Source organism: Bufo gargarizans, chromosome 2 (genome assembly GCF_014858855.1).
Source record: "Bufo gargarizans isolate SCDJY-AF-19 chromosome 2, ASM1485885v1, whole genome shotgun sequence".
NCBI classification, from domain to species: Eukaryota; Metazoa; Chordata; class Amphibia; order Anura; family Bufonidae; genus Bufo; species Bufo gargarizans.
In genome coordinates this window covers 539647655-539663766 of record NC_058081.1, presented here as the reverse complement: position 1 = coordinate 539663766, position 16112 = coordinate 539647655, and the positions used below count along the sequence as shown (strand labels likewise).

The window sequence follows — 16112 nt, the reverse complement described above, 5'->3', positions numbered from 1 at the left end:
AAAAATAGGATTGAATGAGGAAGTGCCCTGGAGTCCAATAATATATGGTTATGGGGAGGTAGTTAATGTCTAATCTGGACAAGGGACGGACAGGTCCTGTGGGATCCATGCCTGGTTCATTTTTATGAACGTCAGCTTGTCCACATTGGCTGTAGACAGGCGGCTGCGTTTGTCTGTAATGACGCCCCCTGCCGTGCTGAATACACGTTCAGACAAAACGCTGGCTGCCGGGCAGGCCAGCACCTCCAAGGCATAAAAGGCTAGCTCTGGCCACGTGGACAATTTAGAGACCCAGAAGTTGAATGGGGCCGAACCATCAGTCAGTACGTGGAGGGGTGTGCACACGTACTGTTCCACCATGTTAGTGAAATGTTGCCTCCTGCTAACACGTTGCGTATCAGGTGGTGGTGCAGTTAGCTGTGGCGTGTTGACAAAAGTTTTCCACATCTCTGCCATGCTAACCCTGCCCTCAGAGGAGCTGGCCGTGACACAGCTGCCTTGGCGACCTCTTGCTCCTCCTCTGCCTTGGCCTTGGGCTTCCACTTGTTCCCCTGTGACATTTGGGAATGCTCTCAGTAGCGCGTCTACCAACGTGCGCTTGTACTCGCGCATCTTCCTATCACGCTCCAGTGCAGGAAGTAAGGTGGGCACATTGTCTTTGTAGCGTGGATCCAGCAGGGTGGCAACCCAGTAGTCCGCACAGGTTAAAATGTGGGCAACTCTGCTGTCGTTGCGCAGGCACTGCAGCATGTAGTCGCTCATGTGTGCCAGGCTGCCCAGGGGTAAGGACAAGCTGTCCTCTGTGGGAGGCGTATCGTCATCGTCCTGCCTTTCCCCCCAGCCACGCACCAGTGATGGACCCGAGCTGCGTTGGGTGCCACCCCGCTGTGACCATGCTTCATCCTCATCCTCCTCCACCTCCTCCTCATCCTCGTCCTCCTCGTCCTCCAGTAGTGGGCCCTGGCTGGCCACATTTGTACCTGGCCTCTGCTGTTACCAAAAACCTCCCTCTGAGTCACTTCGAAGAGACTGGCCTGAAAGTGCTAAAAATGACCCCTCTTCCTCCTCCTCCTCCTCCTCCTCCTGGGCCACCTCCTCTTCCATCATCGCCCTAAGTGTTTTCTCAAGGAGACATAGAAGTGGTATTGTAACGCTGATAACGGTGTCATCGCCACTGGCCATGTTGGTGGAGTACTCGAAACAGCGCAACAGGGCACACAGGTCTCGCATGGAGGCCCAGTCATTGGTGGTGAAGTGGTGCTGTTCTGTAGTGCGACTGACCCGTGCGTGCTGCAGCTGAAACTCCACTATGGCCTGCTGCTGCTCGCACAGTCTGTCCAGCATGTGCAAGGTGGAGTTCCACCTGGTGGGCACGTCGCATATGAGGCGGTGAGCGGGAAGGCCGAAGTTACGCGGTAGCGCAGACAGGCGAGCAGCAGCAGGATGTGAACGCCGGAAGCGCGAACAGACGGCCCGCACTTTATGCAGCAGCTCTGACATGTCGGGGTAGTTGTGAATGAACTTCTGCACCACCAAATTCAGCACATGCGCCAAGCAAGGGATGTGCGTCAAATTGGCTAGTCCCAGAGCTGCAACGAGATTTCGCCCATTATCACACACCACCAGGCCGGGCTTGAGGCTCACCGGCAGCAACCACTCGTCGGTCTGTTGTTCTATACCCCGCCACAACTCCTGTGCGGTGTGGGGCCTGTCCCCCAAACATATGAGTTTCAGAATGGCCTGCTGACGTTTACCCCGGGCTGTGCTGAAGTTGGTGGTGAAGGTGTGTGGCTGACTGGATGAGCAGGTGTAAGAAGAGGAGGAGGAAGCCGAGAAGGAGGAGGTGGCAACAGGAGGCAAAGAATGTTGCCCTGCGATCCTTGGCGGCGGAAGGACGTGCGCCAAACAGCTCTCCGCCTGGGGCCCAGCTGCCACTACATTTACCCAGTGTGCAGTTAGGGAGATATAGCGTCCCTGGCCGTGCTTACTGGTCCACGTATCTGTGGTTAGGTGGACCTTGCCACAGATGGCGTTGCGCAGTGCACACTTGATTTTATCGGATACTTGGTTGTGCAGGGAAGGCACGGCTCTCTTGGAGAAGTAGTGCCGGCTGGGAACAACATACTGTGGGACAGCAAGCGACATGAGCTGTTTGAAGCTGTCTGTGTCCACCAGCCTAAATGACAGCATTTCATAGGCCAGTAGTTTAGAAATGCTGGCATTCAGGGCCAGGGATCGAGGGTGGCTAGGTGGGAATTTACGCTTTCTATCAAATGTTTGTGAGATGGAGAGCTGAACGCTGGCGTGTGACATGGTTGAGACGCTTGGTGACGGAGGTGGTGGTGGTGGTGTTGGTGGTACATCCCCTGTTTGCTGGGCGGCAGGTGCCAACGTTCCTCCAGAGGCGGAGGAAGAGGCCGAGGCGGCAGCAGCAGAATAGGCCGAGGCGGCAGCAGCAGAAGAGGTAGCAGAGGGAGCCTGAGTGACTTCCTTGGTTTTAAGGTGTTTACTCCACTGCAGTTCATGCTTTGCATGCAGGTGCCTGGTCATGCAGGTTGTGCTCAGGTTCAGAACGTTAATGCCTCGCTTCAGGCTCTGATGGCACAGCGTGCAAACCACTCGGGTCTTGTCGTCAGCACATTGTTTGAAGAAGTGCCATGCCAGGGAACTCCTTGAAGCTGCCTTTGGGGTGCTCGGTCCCAGATGGCGGCGGTCAGTAGCAGGCGGAGTCTCTTGGCGGCGGGTGTTCTGCTTTTGCCCACTGCTCCCTCTTTTGCTACGCTGTTGGCTCGGTCTCACCACTGCCTCTTCCTCCGAACTGTGAAAGTCAGTGGCACGACCTTCATTCCATGTGGGGTCTAGGACCTCATCGTCCCCTGCATCGTCTTCCACCCAGTCTTGATCCCTGACCTCCTGTTCAGTCTGCACACTGCAGAAAGACGCAGCAGTTGGCACCTGTGTTTCGTCATCATCAGAGACATGCTGAGGTGGTATTCCCATGTCCTCATCATCAGGAAACATAAGTGGTTGTGCGTCAGTGCATTCTATGTCTTTCACCGCTGGGGAAGGGCTAGGTGGATGCCCTTGGGAAACCCTGCCAGCGGAGTCTTCAAACAGCATAAGAGACTGCTGCATAACTTGAGGCTGAGACAGTTTCCCTGGTATGCATGGGGGTGATGTGACAGACTGATGGGGTTGGTTTTCAGGCGCCATCTGTGCGCTTTCTGCAGAAGACTGGGTGGGAGATAATGTGAACGTGCTGGATCCACTGTCGGCCACCCAATTGACTAATGCCTGTACCTGCTCAGGCCTTACCATCCTTAGAACGGCATTGGGCCCCACCATATATCGCTGTAAATTCTGGCGGCTACTGGGACCTGAGGTAGTTGGTACACTAGGACGTGTGGATGTGGCAGAACGGCCACGTCCTCTCCCAGCACCAGAGGGTCCACTAACACCACCACGACCATGTCCACGTCCGCGTCCCTTACTAGATGTTTTTCTCATTGTTATGGTTCACCACAACAACAAATATATTATTTGGCCCAATGTATTGTATTCAAATTCAGCGGGATATAAATTTGAGGCCTAGTATTTAGGCGCTGGGTGACCGGTATGGATTTAGTGACAGAATTAGACTTGGAAATGCACAGAAGCGTGTGTGTGAAGTTATTCTGAATGACCCTATGTGCACCTTCAATATGATCTACCCTTTTAGGGATAGATTTCAAATAGCTCTGATATAGCAGAAACGACTAAATTATGAAATTGCTAAATTGGGAATTGTATTTCAACCCAGAACAAAAAATGTGCTTTGACGGACACTAAATAACTTTCCCAGCCACAACAGGACAGCGGTAACGAGAGATTTAGCGGGATATAAATTTGAGGCCTAGTATTTAGGCGCTGGGTGACAGGTATGGGTTTAGTGACAGAATTAGATTTGGAAATGCACAGTAGCGGGTGTGTGAAGTTATTCTGAATGACCCTATGTGCACCTTGAATATTATATACCCTTTTAGGGATAGATTTCAAATAGCTCTGATATAGCAGAAACCACTAAATTATGAAATTGCTAAATTGGGAATTGTATTTCAACCCAGAACAAGAAATGTGCTTGAACGGACACTAAATAACTCGCCCAGCTACAGCACTAGGGACAGATTTAGCGGGATATAAATTTGAGGCCTAGTATTTAGGCGCTGGGTGACAGGTATGGGTTTAGTGCCAGAATTAGACTTGGAAATACACAGTAGCGGGTGTGTGTGAAGTTATTCTGAATGACCCAATGTGCACCTTGAATATTATATACCCTTTTAGGGATAGATTTCAAATAGCTCTGATATAGCAGAAACCACTAAATTATGAAATTGCTAAATTGGGAATTGTATTTCAACCCAGAACAAGAAATGTGCTTGAACGGACACTAAATAACTCGCCCAGCTACAGCACTAAGGACAGATTTAGCGGGATATAAATTTGAGGCCTAGTATTTAGGCGCTGGGTGACAGGTATGGGTTTAGTGCCAGAATTAGACTTGGAAATACACAGTAGCGGGTGTGTGTGAAGTTATTCTGAATGACCCAATGTGCACCTTGAATATTATATACCCTTTTAGGGATAGATTTCAAATAGCTCTGATATAGCAGAAACCACTAAATTATGAAATTGCTAAATTGGGAATTGTATTTCAACCCAGAACAAGAAATGTGCTTGAACGGACACTAAATAACTCGCCCAGCTACAGCACTAGGGACAGATTTAGCTGGATATAAATTTGAGGCCTAGTATTTAGGCGCTGGGTGACAGGTATGGGTTTAGTGCCAGAATTAGACTTGGAAATACACAGTAGCGGGTGTGTGTGAAGTTATTCTGAATGACCCAATGTGTACCTTGAATATTATATACCCTTTTAGGGATAGATTTCAAATAGCTCTGATATAGCAGAAACCACTAAATTATGAAATTGCTAAATTGGGAATTGTATTTCAACCCAGAACAAGAAATGTGCTTGAACGGACACTAAATAACTCGCCCAGCTACAGCACTAGGGACAGATTTAGCGGGATATAAATTTGAGGCCTAGTATTTAGGCGCTGGGTGACAGGTATGGGTTTAGTGCCAGAATTAGACTTGGAAATACACAGTAGCGGGTGTGTGTGAAGTTATTCTGAATGACCCAATGTGCACCTTGAATATTATATACCCTTTTAGGGATAGATTTCAAATAGCTCTGATATAGCAGAAACCACTAAATTATGAAATTGCTAAATTGGGAATTGTATTTCAACCCAGAACAAGAAATGTGCTTGAACGGACACTAAATAACTCGCCCAGCTACAGCACTAGGGACAGATTTAGCTGGATATAAATTTGAGGCCTAGTATTTAGGCGCTGGGTGACAGGTATGGGTTTAGTGCCAGAATTAGACTTGGAAATACACAGTAGCGGGTGTGTGTGAAGTTATTCTGAATGACCCAATGTGCACCTTGAATATTATATACCCTTTTAGGGATAGATTTCAAATAGCTCTGATATAGCAGAAACCACTAAATTATGAAATTGCTAAATTGGGAATTGTATTTCAACCCAGAACAAGAAATGTGCTTGAACGGACACTAAATAACTCGCCCAGCTACAGCACTAGGGACAGATTTAGCGGGATATAAATTTGAGGCCTAGTATTTAGGCGCTGGGTGACAGGTATGGGTTTAGTGCCAGAATTAGACTTGGAAATACACAGTAGCGGGTGTGTGTGAAGTTATTCTGAATGACCCAATGTGCACCTTGAATATTATATACCCTTTTAGGGATAGATTTCAAATAGCTCTGATATAGCAGAAACCACTAAATTATGAAATTGCTAAATTGGGAATTGTATTTCAACCCAGAACAAGAAATGTGCTTGAACGGACACTAAATAACTCGCCCAGCTACAGCACTAGGGACAGATTTAGCTGGATATAAATTTGAGGCCTAGTATTTAGGCGCTGGGTGACAGGTATGGGTTTAGTGCCAGAATTAGACTTGGAAATACACAGTAGCGGGTGTGTGTGAAGTTATTCTGAATGACCCAATGTGCACCTTGAATATTATATACCCTTTTAGGGATAGATTTCAAATAGCTCTGATATAGCAGAAACCACTAAATTATGAAATTGCTAAATTGGGAATTGTATTTCAACCCAGAACAAGAAATGTGCTTGAACGGACACTAAATAACTCGCCCAGCTACAGCACTAGGGACAGATTTAGCGGGATATAAATTTGAGGCCTAGTATTTAGGCGCTGGGTGACAGGTATGGGTTTAGTGCCAGAATTAGACTTGGAAATACACAGTAGCGGGTGTGTGTGAAGTTATTCTGAATGACCCAATGTGCACCTTGAATATTATATACCCTTTTAGGGATAGATTTCAAATAGCTCTGATATAGCAGAAACCACTAAATTATGAAATTGCTAAATTGGGAATTGTATTTCAACCCAGAACAAGAAATGTGCTTGAACGGACACTAAATAACTCGCCCAGCTACAGCACTAAGGACAGATTTAGCGGGATATAAATTTGAGGCCTAGTATTTAGGCGCTGGGTGACAGGTATGGGTTTAGTGCCAGAATTAGACTTGGAAATACACAGTAGCGGGTGTGTGTGAAGTTATTCTGAATGACCCAATGTGCACCTTGAATATTATATACCCTTTTAGGGATAGATTTCAAATAGCTCTGATATAGCAGAAACCACTAAATTATGAAATTGCTAAATTGGGAATTGTATTTCAACCCAGAACAAGAAATGTGCTTGAACGGACACTAAATAACTCGCCCAGCTACAGCACTAAGGACAGATTTAGCGGGATATAAATTTGAGGCCTAGTATTTAGGCGCTGGGTGACAGGTATGGGTTTAGTGCCAGAATTAGACTTGGAAATACACAGTAGCGGGTGTGTGTGAAGTTATTCTGAATGACCCAATGTGCACCTTGAATATTATATACCCTTTTAGGGATAGATTTCAAATAGCTCTGATATAGCAGAAACCACTAAATTATGAAATTGCTAAATTGGGAATTGTATTTCAACCCAGAACAAGAAATGTGCTTGAACGGACACTAAATAACTCGCCCAGCTACAGCACTAAGGACAGATTTAGCGGGATATAAATTTGAGGCCTAGTATTTAGGCGCTGGGTGACAGGTATGGGTTTAGTGCCAGAATTAGACTTGGAAATACACAGTAGCGGGTGTGTGTGAAGTTATTCTGAATGACCCAATGTGCACCTTGAATATTATATACCCTTTTAGGGATAGATTTCAAATAGCTCTGATATAGCAGAAACCACTAAATTATGAAATTGCTAAATTGGGAATTGTATTTCAACCCAGAACAAGAAATGTGCTTGAACGGACACTAAATAACTCGCCCAGCTACAGCACTAGGGACAGATTTAGCTGGATATAAATTTGAGGCCTAGTATTTAGGCGCTGGGTGACAGGTATGGGTTTAGTGCCAGAATTAGACTTGGAAATACACAGTAGCGGGTGTGTGTGAAGTTATTCTGAATGACCCAATGTGCACCTTGAATATTATATACCCTTTTAGGGATAGATTTCAAATAGCTCTGATATAGCAGAAACCACTAAATTATGAAATTGCTAAATTGGGAATTGTATTTCAACCCAGAACAAGAAATGTGCTTGAACGGACACTAAATAACTCGCCCAGCTACAGCACTAAGGACAGATTTAGCGGGATATAAATTTGAGGCCTAGTATTTAGGCGCTGGGTGACCGGTATGGATTTAGTGACAGAATTAGACTGGGATATGGCCAAAAAATAAACAGACTATTGCTGGTTAAATGCACTTGGTGTGACAGCTTCACCCTGATGTAGGCTTTAGCCAAAAAACAACCACACCATTGAGGGTTAAATGCACTTGGTGACAGGCGCAGCTTGCCCCTGATTTAGTATATGGCCAAAAAATGAACAGACTATTGCTGGTTAAATGCACTTGGTGTGACAGCTTCACCCTGATGTAGGCTTTAGCCAAAAAACAACCACACCATTGAGGGTTAAATGCACTTGGTGACAGGCGCAGCTTGCCCCTGATTTTGTATATGGCCAAAAAATGAACAGACTATTGCTGGTTAAATGCACTTGGTGTGACAGCTTCACCCTGATGTAGGCTTTAGCCAAAAAACAACCACACCATTGAGGGTTAAATGCACTTGGTCGCAGCTTGTGCTGGCGCACCACAAGACACAAAATGGCCGCCGATCACCCCAGAAAAATGTGACTGACAAACGGTCTGTGCAGCCTAAAAACAGTGAGCAATTGAGGATCAGCAGCTCAATGACCCACAGCTGCAGATCGATCAGTTAATCAAGTCCTTTGGAGGAGTTAATCTGCCTAATCTCGCCCTACTGTCGCAGCCGCAACCTCTCCCTACGCTAATCAGAGCAGAGTGACGGGCGGCGCTATGTGACTCCAGCTTAAATAGAGGCTGGGTCACATGGTGCTCTGGCCAATCACAGCCATGCCAATAGTAGGCATGGCTGTGATGGCCTCTTGGGGCAAGTAGTATGACGCTTGTTGATTGGCTGCTTTGCAGCCTTTCAAAAAGCGCCAAGAAAGCGTCACAAAAGCGCGAAGAAAGCGACGAACACCGAACCCGAACCCGGACTTTTACGAAAATGTCCGGGTTCGGGTCCGTGTCACGGACACCCCAAAATTCGGTACGAACCCGAACTATACAGTTCGAGTTCGCTCATCCCTAGTATTGATGAGAGTGGGGAAAAAAAAACGCTACCTTTTTACACGTACTGTATGTAGGCCAAAGAACTATGATGACAGCAACTTGCAATGAAACCATTGTGGTCAGTAGAGGTTGCACCTTAGGCACCTACCCATGGACACCTCAAAGTAAATGTGACCTTAACTACATTCATGCATTAAACAGATTTTCAGAAATTTCTGCAACAAATCTGCTACATATGAAGATATTCTAAATGTCCCTCCTTCTATACTACAATAAAATACATTTTATACGAGCAGAGGCCATATTTAAAGATCCGACAACCAAAGTAAGAGACTGTTGGGAAGAGGTGTAATTGTTTTGAGATATATAAGATCTTTTGTTAATGTTGTACCAAATTTATTTTTTTGTAAAGCAAGGTTAAAAAAAAGTTACTATGTTCCTTGTGCAGATTAGATAATGGGATATTTTAATAGATTTGGGTCATTTTATATGAAATGAAAGAAGGATTTAAGTATCTTTATTATTGTTTATATTTAAAAAAAAATACTGACTTTTTTTACACCTTTGTTTAGTCCACCTTGTGGACTTGAGCATGTAATCTTTTTATTGCTTGAAATAAGCACTGTAATTCTCAATGTTTTACAGTGCAAAGTCATTCTGACAGGCAGGCTAGTACATCCTGGTGGAGGATAAAACCCTTCAGAAGCCTCCTGGCTGCCAATCCAAGTGGTCAATACCCTGTAATTGCATTCATTTGATGTTAATTGGAGGACTGTGGGATTACTCTGGTCACTATTGGCTGTAGCATCTAAGAGTTTAAACTGCTGGGATTGGAGTTATCTCCGATCCTGGCAGTGAGAGCTGGATATCTGCTGAATAATACAGCCAGAACCTGCAAACCATGGCACAGGCCCAGCTCTTGAGCTCGCACCATCATTGTGACATACTATTACGGCACAGAGCTGTAAGTGGTTAATAATGGGTGGAAAAATAAGGGGTGAAATATTTTCATTGATGCCCTATCCTCATCCTGTCCATAATTCTCCTAATGCAACATTGTACAGGTGAAGAATAGACTATAGTGCAAAAAATTAAACAAGAGAGAGAATCTATTAGCACATATTAAGGCAGCAGAGGATGGCAGGAAATGAAATGGCATGCTGAATATTAAAATTCATTTCTAACTTTTCATCAAAGGTTATTCTATCTGAATGACTGATTGCTTGGCTCGCAAAACCAGGGTACTGATGAAATGCTTTACAGCTACTTTCACCTTAAAGTATTTTATTCTGCAGATGGTGTGAAAACCGTTTGTAGTATAGAATAATCCTGCTCCCCATACAGTTGCAAGAAAACTATAAAATAAAATAAAAATCATATCCGGTATATACTTTACCAAAGAGGAGTTGCAGTGGCATACTGTAAATACCATAGAGGGGGCCAATTGCTACGCCGGACTAAAAAAGGCCCCAGCTCTCGTTGGTGCCTGTTTTTGGCAAAATAGTGGTTGGGAATTTAGCCCAAAGGTCGTGGTTGCTTTTGTTATCTCCCCCTTTGCTTGGGTCAGAATTTTTGCAAAAAAATATAATATTAGTCCATAGCAACCAATCAGATTCCAGCTCTTTTGGAAAATGAATTGTGGTATCTGATTGGTTGCTATGGGCAACTAAGCCAGTTATACTTTACACCAGTTTAATAAATCTCCCGCATATTTTTATTTTTTTATGGATTTCTTACCAAACATTACTATTTTTAAAATTTTAAAAAATGTTGGTTGCGTATTCATATTGTGCTAATTTCTAGGAGAGTATGGAGGCATAACACGATTGTTACTAAGGTTGTATTTGCATTTGTCAAAGTATGATAACTGATCTGTAAGCTAAAGAATCTAACAGCGATATAGACATCAATATAAAAATACATGGCTGCCAGGGATCTTCTGGTTCTTATGGCTGAAATAGAGTTTTGTCCTTGAGGGGTAAAAGCTGATGTAAAAGGAAAGCAATCTGATACTAACCATATATACACCTTTACAGCAGGGTATACAGTATGTGTTGCAGAAATTGTAGAGCATAGGAAGAAAACTTTTATTTTCTAAAGAAACATGAACGGCCATGAGTTTGAGCAGCAAACTACTTACTGGACAAGGCTTTTTCAGTCTGACGTCTTGTAATAATGGAAAAGCTATTGTTAAGTGGCAATGCAGCAAAGTTCAATTTCTGACAGACATGTACACGATTTCTTTGCTTGCCATTAGTTTTGTATATGTACCAAAGCATTTTCTATTCAACCTGCTACAGCTGACTGTGCTAGACAAGGGCGTTACAATAATAATGGACTAGTGGTGTGATGTCAATGTAAAATCAAATTATATTTAATTGTAATAAAATCAGGGGAGGCTTTTTTCACATATCAGTGTTTGATCAGTGATTTCCATCAGTGAATGTGAGCTAAAACCAAGTGCACATCAGAAACACAGGACGCCTACAAATCTTTTCATTAAACCTTATCTCTGTGGAGGCTCCACTCCTAGTTTTGGCTCCCAATCATTGATCAAACACTGACTATGTGAATATGGCCTAATACAGTAAACAAAAAAAAAACAAAAAAAGAACATACTTGCTAAATGGAAATGATAATTATACGTTATACTAGAAGCTGGAATTAAAAGCTCAATAACTTACACCCTCAAAAAAATGGCTTAAATGGAACCTGTCATCAACTGTATGCGGACCTCACTGAAGGCTGCATAAATTTGTGACAGAAATGCTGATATCAGCGGTGTGTCACTCATGAGCTAAAAGTAAGTGGTTGCCGAGAACCAGCATCATAACCATTCTAGCCCGGGCCTGGAAAAGAGTCAAATCTACCTGAGAAGAGTCAGTGTTATCCATAATCTCCTGCTCTCTCCGTCTATCTGCTGATGATTGGCAGTTCTCTCCTAGAGAGAAAGGGAGAAAACTAGGTAGAAGACAGGCAGTCACCAGCAGATGGGCAGGAGAGCAGGAATTCATGAATAACCAGGACTCTTCTCAGGTGGTCGTGACTCTTTTCCAGGCCTAATCTGCAATGATTGTGATGTTGGTTCTCAGCAACCACTTACTTTTGACTTATAAATGACAGACCGCTGAAATCAACTTACCTGTCTCTTCTTTATACTGCCGTTAGTACGGACAGCAAAAGTTGATGACAGGTTCCCTTTAACTCAGTACATTCCACTGCAGTTGATATTTATTACATTTGATCATAACAGAGATACTTTGATAATGTGTCCATGTGGCTTAGAGATTGTTGTTAAACTATGACTCTGTGAGGCATTTCTGAAATTACAGTCCTACCTTAAAACCCCCATTTTTCCCATGATAACATTTATGGTCCGGAAAGCCCTTTGATAGCTTTGGGTGATCATAGTAATATTGTTTGAGTTCAGGTCTTCATATACATCCTCACTGATGCTGTCTTCTATTCAAGTCAGTATGAATGTGGAACCTGAACATAAATGAAGATATGGATCCTTATAATAAATATTTATTTGACAATAATGAGTCACAAGATCTAACTTGTCTTAGATCTAAGAACCTTAAAAGAGATACAAGTTGCATTGTGCCATTGGCTGATTTCTGCATGAATTATTTTGCCTTCAAAGGGTATTCTCACATTTTACTACTGATGACTTTTCCTTAAGATAGGATAAAAGGAATCGTGACCAGCCATTGGCTTGAGAAAGGCTTGATATTAGTTGAAACGTTGTCTTGTGTTATATGTGAACTGGAATAAAACTTGAGGAAAAGAGAAGATGCTTTTATTCTTTACAGTTTGAAGTGGAGATGAGCCTGACCACTGGTGACCGTGCATCTTGCTAAAAATTGGGACTTTGGTGCTGGTTCATATGCTATTATCTATCTTCAGGATAGGTCATCAGTCTGATCAGTAAAGGTCCGATGCTCGGGACCCACGCTTATCAGCTGTTTAAGAAGGCACCAGAGCTCCTGTGAGAGGCACAGTCTTCGCCTTACATTATAAAGCAGCTCTGCTTGGTAACACAGCTTATCCCTATTCACTTCAACTGTGCTGAGCTGCGCCTAGGCACGTGACCGACGAAGGAGTTATCATTGGCCTAGGAGAAGCTGCCTTCTCAGACAACTGATCAGCGGGGTCCTGGGTGTCAGACCCACACCATTCTACTGATGACCTATCGTTATTAGCCTTCTGCTACAATTAGGAAACAGGAAACCAAAAAGAGAGAGAGTGAGTGAAGAGCTTTGTTACTATTGTTTATCCAGAAGGTCACTCTCCTATGGAAGTGTTTCCTTTAGTTCTAAAGGAACAAACCAATAATCTGCATAAAAGCCTTTATTATAAAATGAAATTACTAATGACTTCCAAATTCCATTACAAGATTTGATGTCTTTTATCTATTGTGTGACTTTGGAATCAAATGTGTTTTTTGTTTGTTTTTTTTAAAGAAAAAAAATCTTCTGTTTCCATAGCAGTGGTCTCCAACCTGTGGTTCTCTGACTGTTGCATGTATACAACTTCCTGCCTGCTCTGATAACCTGAAGCAGTCTGGTCATGCTGAGAATAGTAGTTCTACATCAGCTGAAGAGCCACAGATCACTGCTGTATTGAATATGTGGTGATTTTTGTTCACTATTAGATGGTAGTGGCCGGTATTTTCAATAGAGCATTATAGGGCTCTGTACACACTAACATCATGACTTCTGTTTATAATGAAAGCCATGAAAGATCCATTTTCAAATGCATCCAAACTGACTCTAATGGATTCTAATGACGTTTATGAGGTCCATCTAGGATCTGGTATTTTGAAGGCAAGAATAATGTTACTGATTGCTTTTCTTGCAATTACATATAACTTAAAGGGGTTGTCCGAGTTATTTTTTTGTTCTTTCTATGTTCCTAACTAGGCAAATATAACAACTTTCCAATTAACTCACTTTATCTCCAGTGGCTGGTTTCTCAGATTGCACTGAGGGTCACATGACCTGTGATGTCAGCTTCTCTCCCTGCTCTGATAAAGTTTGTTTACAAGCCTGTCAATGAGATGTCACTGTGCTGTCCACGCACCCCTTCACTGCCGGGCTGCTCTCTCCTAGGATTCTAAACCCCTTCAGCTACACAGACTGTGTAGCGACAGCAGTGAAAATTCTGGGCACAGGAGCTGACAGACTAGAGAGAGCATTGCACAAGAAGGTAGGGGGAAGATTCTGTGTGTATTAGCAGTGTCATTATACAGCTGGTACTTGTAGTTCTACACTTACAAGTTGCTGTTGATTCTCCCAGCACTCAGGGCAGCTCTTGCATCCACTCACTTAACAGTGTCATTGTATAGCTGGGACTTGTAGTCCTAAACATACAACATGCTGCTGATTCTCCCAGCAGGCAGACATGTGACTCAGGGAAGCTCTTGTAGCCACTCCCTTAGCAGAGCAGGGGGAGGGGCAGAGATTGTTTTTATTGCATGCAAACAAATGGCCAGAAAATAACCAGGAAGATGAGGAAATATATATATTGTTTTTTTGCATAAAACTTACTTAGCTTAGTTATATATTGCTGCCCATAAGATTTTCAGTGGTATATATATATTTTTTTTATAACTCGGACAACCCTTTAATGGCCAAAACAGGCTACTAACATACTGTAAATGTGAACAGAACCTAACATTAACTATTGTCTTAAAGCACTTTCAACATTTATATTAAAATTATTAATACTTCCACTTAGAACCACAATGACATATTACTTTAACATATTTTTGTAAGGAAATTATACAATCCAACAAAAGCTCCAAAAAACTAAGCTGAATGCATTAAATCGTATCACTACTGAATATGTCTGTTTCAATTTACTTGGAACCTGGCAAGTTAACAAGATGACTGTAGACAAGATAGACAGATAGGGAAATTGATGGTAATGATGATAGTGAATGTGGTGGCAGGAAGAAAGAAGTATGTGTACAAGGGAGATGAACGTGTTTTTTAATGCATATCTTATTGTCTTATTTACATCTTTATCTTACTTTTCTAGACTGTTGTATAAGTGGCCCTCTGCTTACATACATTTCCTCAGTCCCTTTAAATTAATAGAATGAATTAACAGCCAAGTGCTTTTTCCCAATTATTTATTTTTTGATCTATAGTTCACTAGAGAGAGACTTTCTGGTTTAAGCATTCAGATTCACAGAGGTGTAGCTTATTAAAAAACCTGGTGTAATTCCCTCAGGTGCTCATGGCCAGCAATAGGTTGCTTGATGCTCTTTGCAGAAATTTCTATTGTCACAGTTCCTGGATGGTGGACCATAGAGTGTCCACATAGCAGTACCCAATAAATTAGCTTCATCCTTTGCATTTCTCTTTCCATATGTTTAGGATTGCAACCTCTGGATGCACAGACCATTAGGCCAAGTTGTGCCTATTCAAGGGGTTGGCCACTATATAAATACTTTCCACTATATAGTGGGAGGTAGGGTAAAAAAGAGCTTCCTAATATACTTTACAAAAAAAATCTGAATGGTAATGGTTTAATAATGAGCCCCGCCCCCTCAGCCCTTCTCTGCGTGCAGCCAGTTCGTCCATGGCCGCACACGACATGGAGGAGCTTCAGAGAAAGCTCGTCCATGGCTTTATTCTAACTGCACATGCGCTGCTTTTCCTAATAAGAGCAGCTTATGCCCAGTCTGCCCCTGCCAATGGGGCGCTCCCTGCTCTGACTCTGTCTCTACAATCGGCTTATTCCGAGCACGTCTGATTCCCGACACGCTGTTACTTTTCTTCCCGCTCCGAACTCTGACAGGAAAAAGCAGATTGTAGAGACAGAGTCGGAGCAGGGAGCGCGTCAGTGGCAGTGGCATGGACGAACTGGCTGCACACAGAGCGGGACTGAGGGGGCGAGGTTCATTATAAAACCATTACCATTCGGATTTTTTTAATGAAGTATATTAGGAAACTCATTTTTACCGTTCCTCCCCTTCCTCCCTTCCTCCACCATGTAGATTGTAAGCCCTCACGGGCAGGGCCCTCTCTCCTTCTGTACCAGTTTGTAACTCGTCTTGTTTATGATTAGTACAATTGTCTGTGTTATGTATGTGCACCGCTTATCATATGTACAGCGCTATGGAATGAATGGCGCTTAAATAATAAATAATAATAATAATATAGTGGCAAGTACTTATATAGTGGCCATCCCCTTTCAGTGTAGACACTGTGCAATTGTACTGGTCACACTCCCCTAAAGCCTGCACTGTATGTACTATTTATAACACTGGTATCACATATGTGGCACAGAACTCTCTTTGATTCAAGTATAAGAGTTCCATAACTTCCCTGAAGCGTTCTCTACAC

The 16112-nt window shown here is 43.2% G+C and overlaps 1 protein-coding gene across 1 annotated transcript in view; it reads left to right on the top strand.

The window, feature by feature from the left end:
• GRIN2D (glutamate ionotropic receptor NMDA type subunit 2D) overlaps positions 1 to 16112 on the top strand; it is a 456113-nt gene that overhangs the window by 95531 nt on the left and 344470 nt on the right. The gene's annotated exons all lie outside the window — the stretch shown is intronic.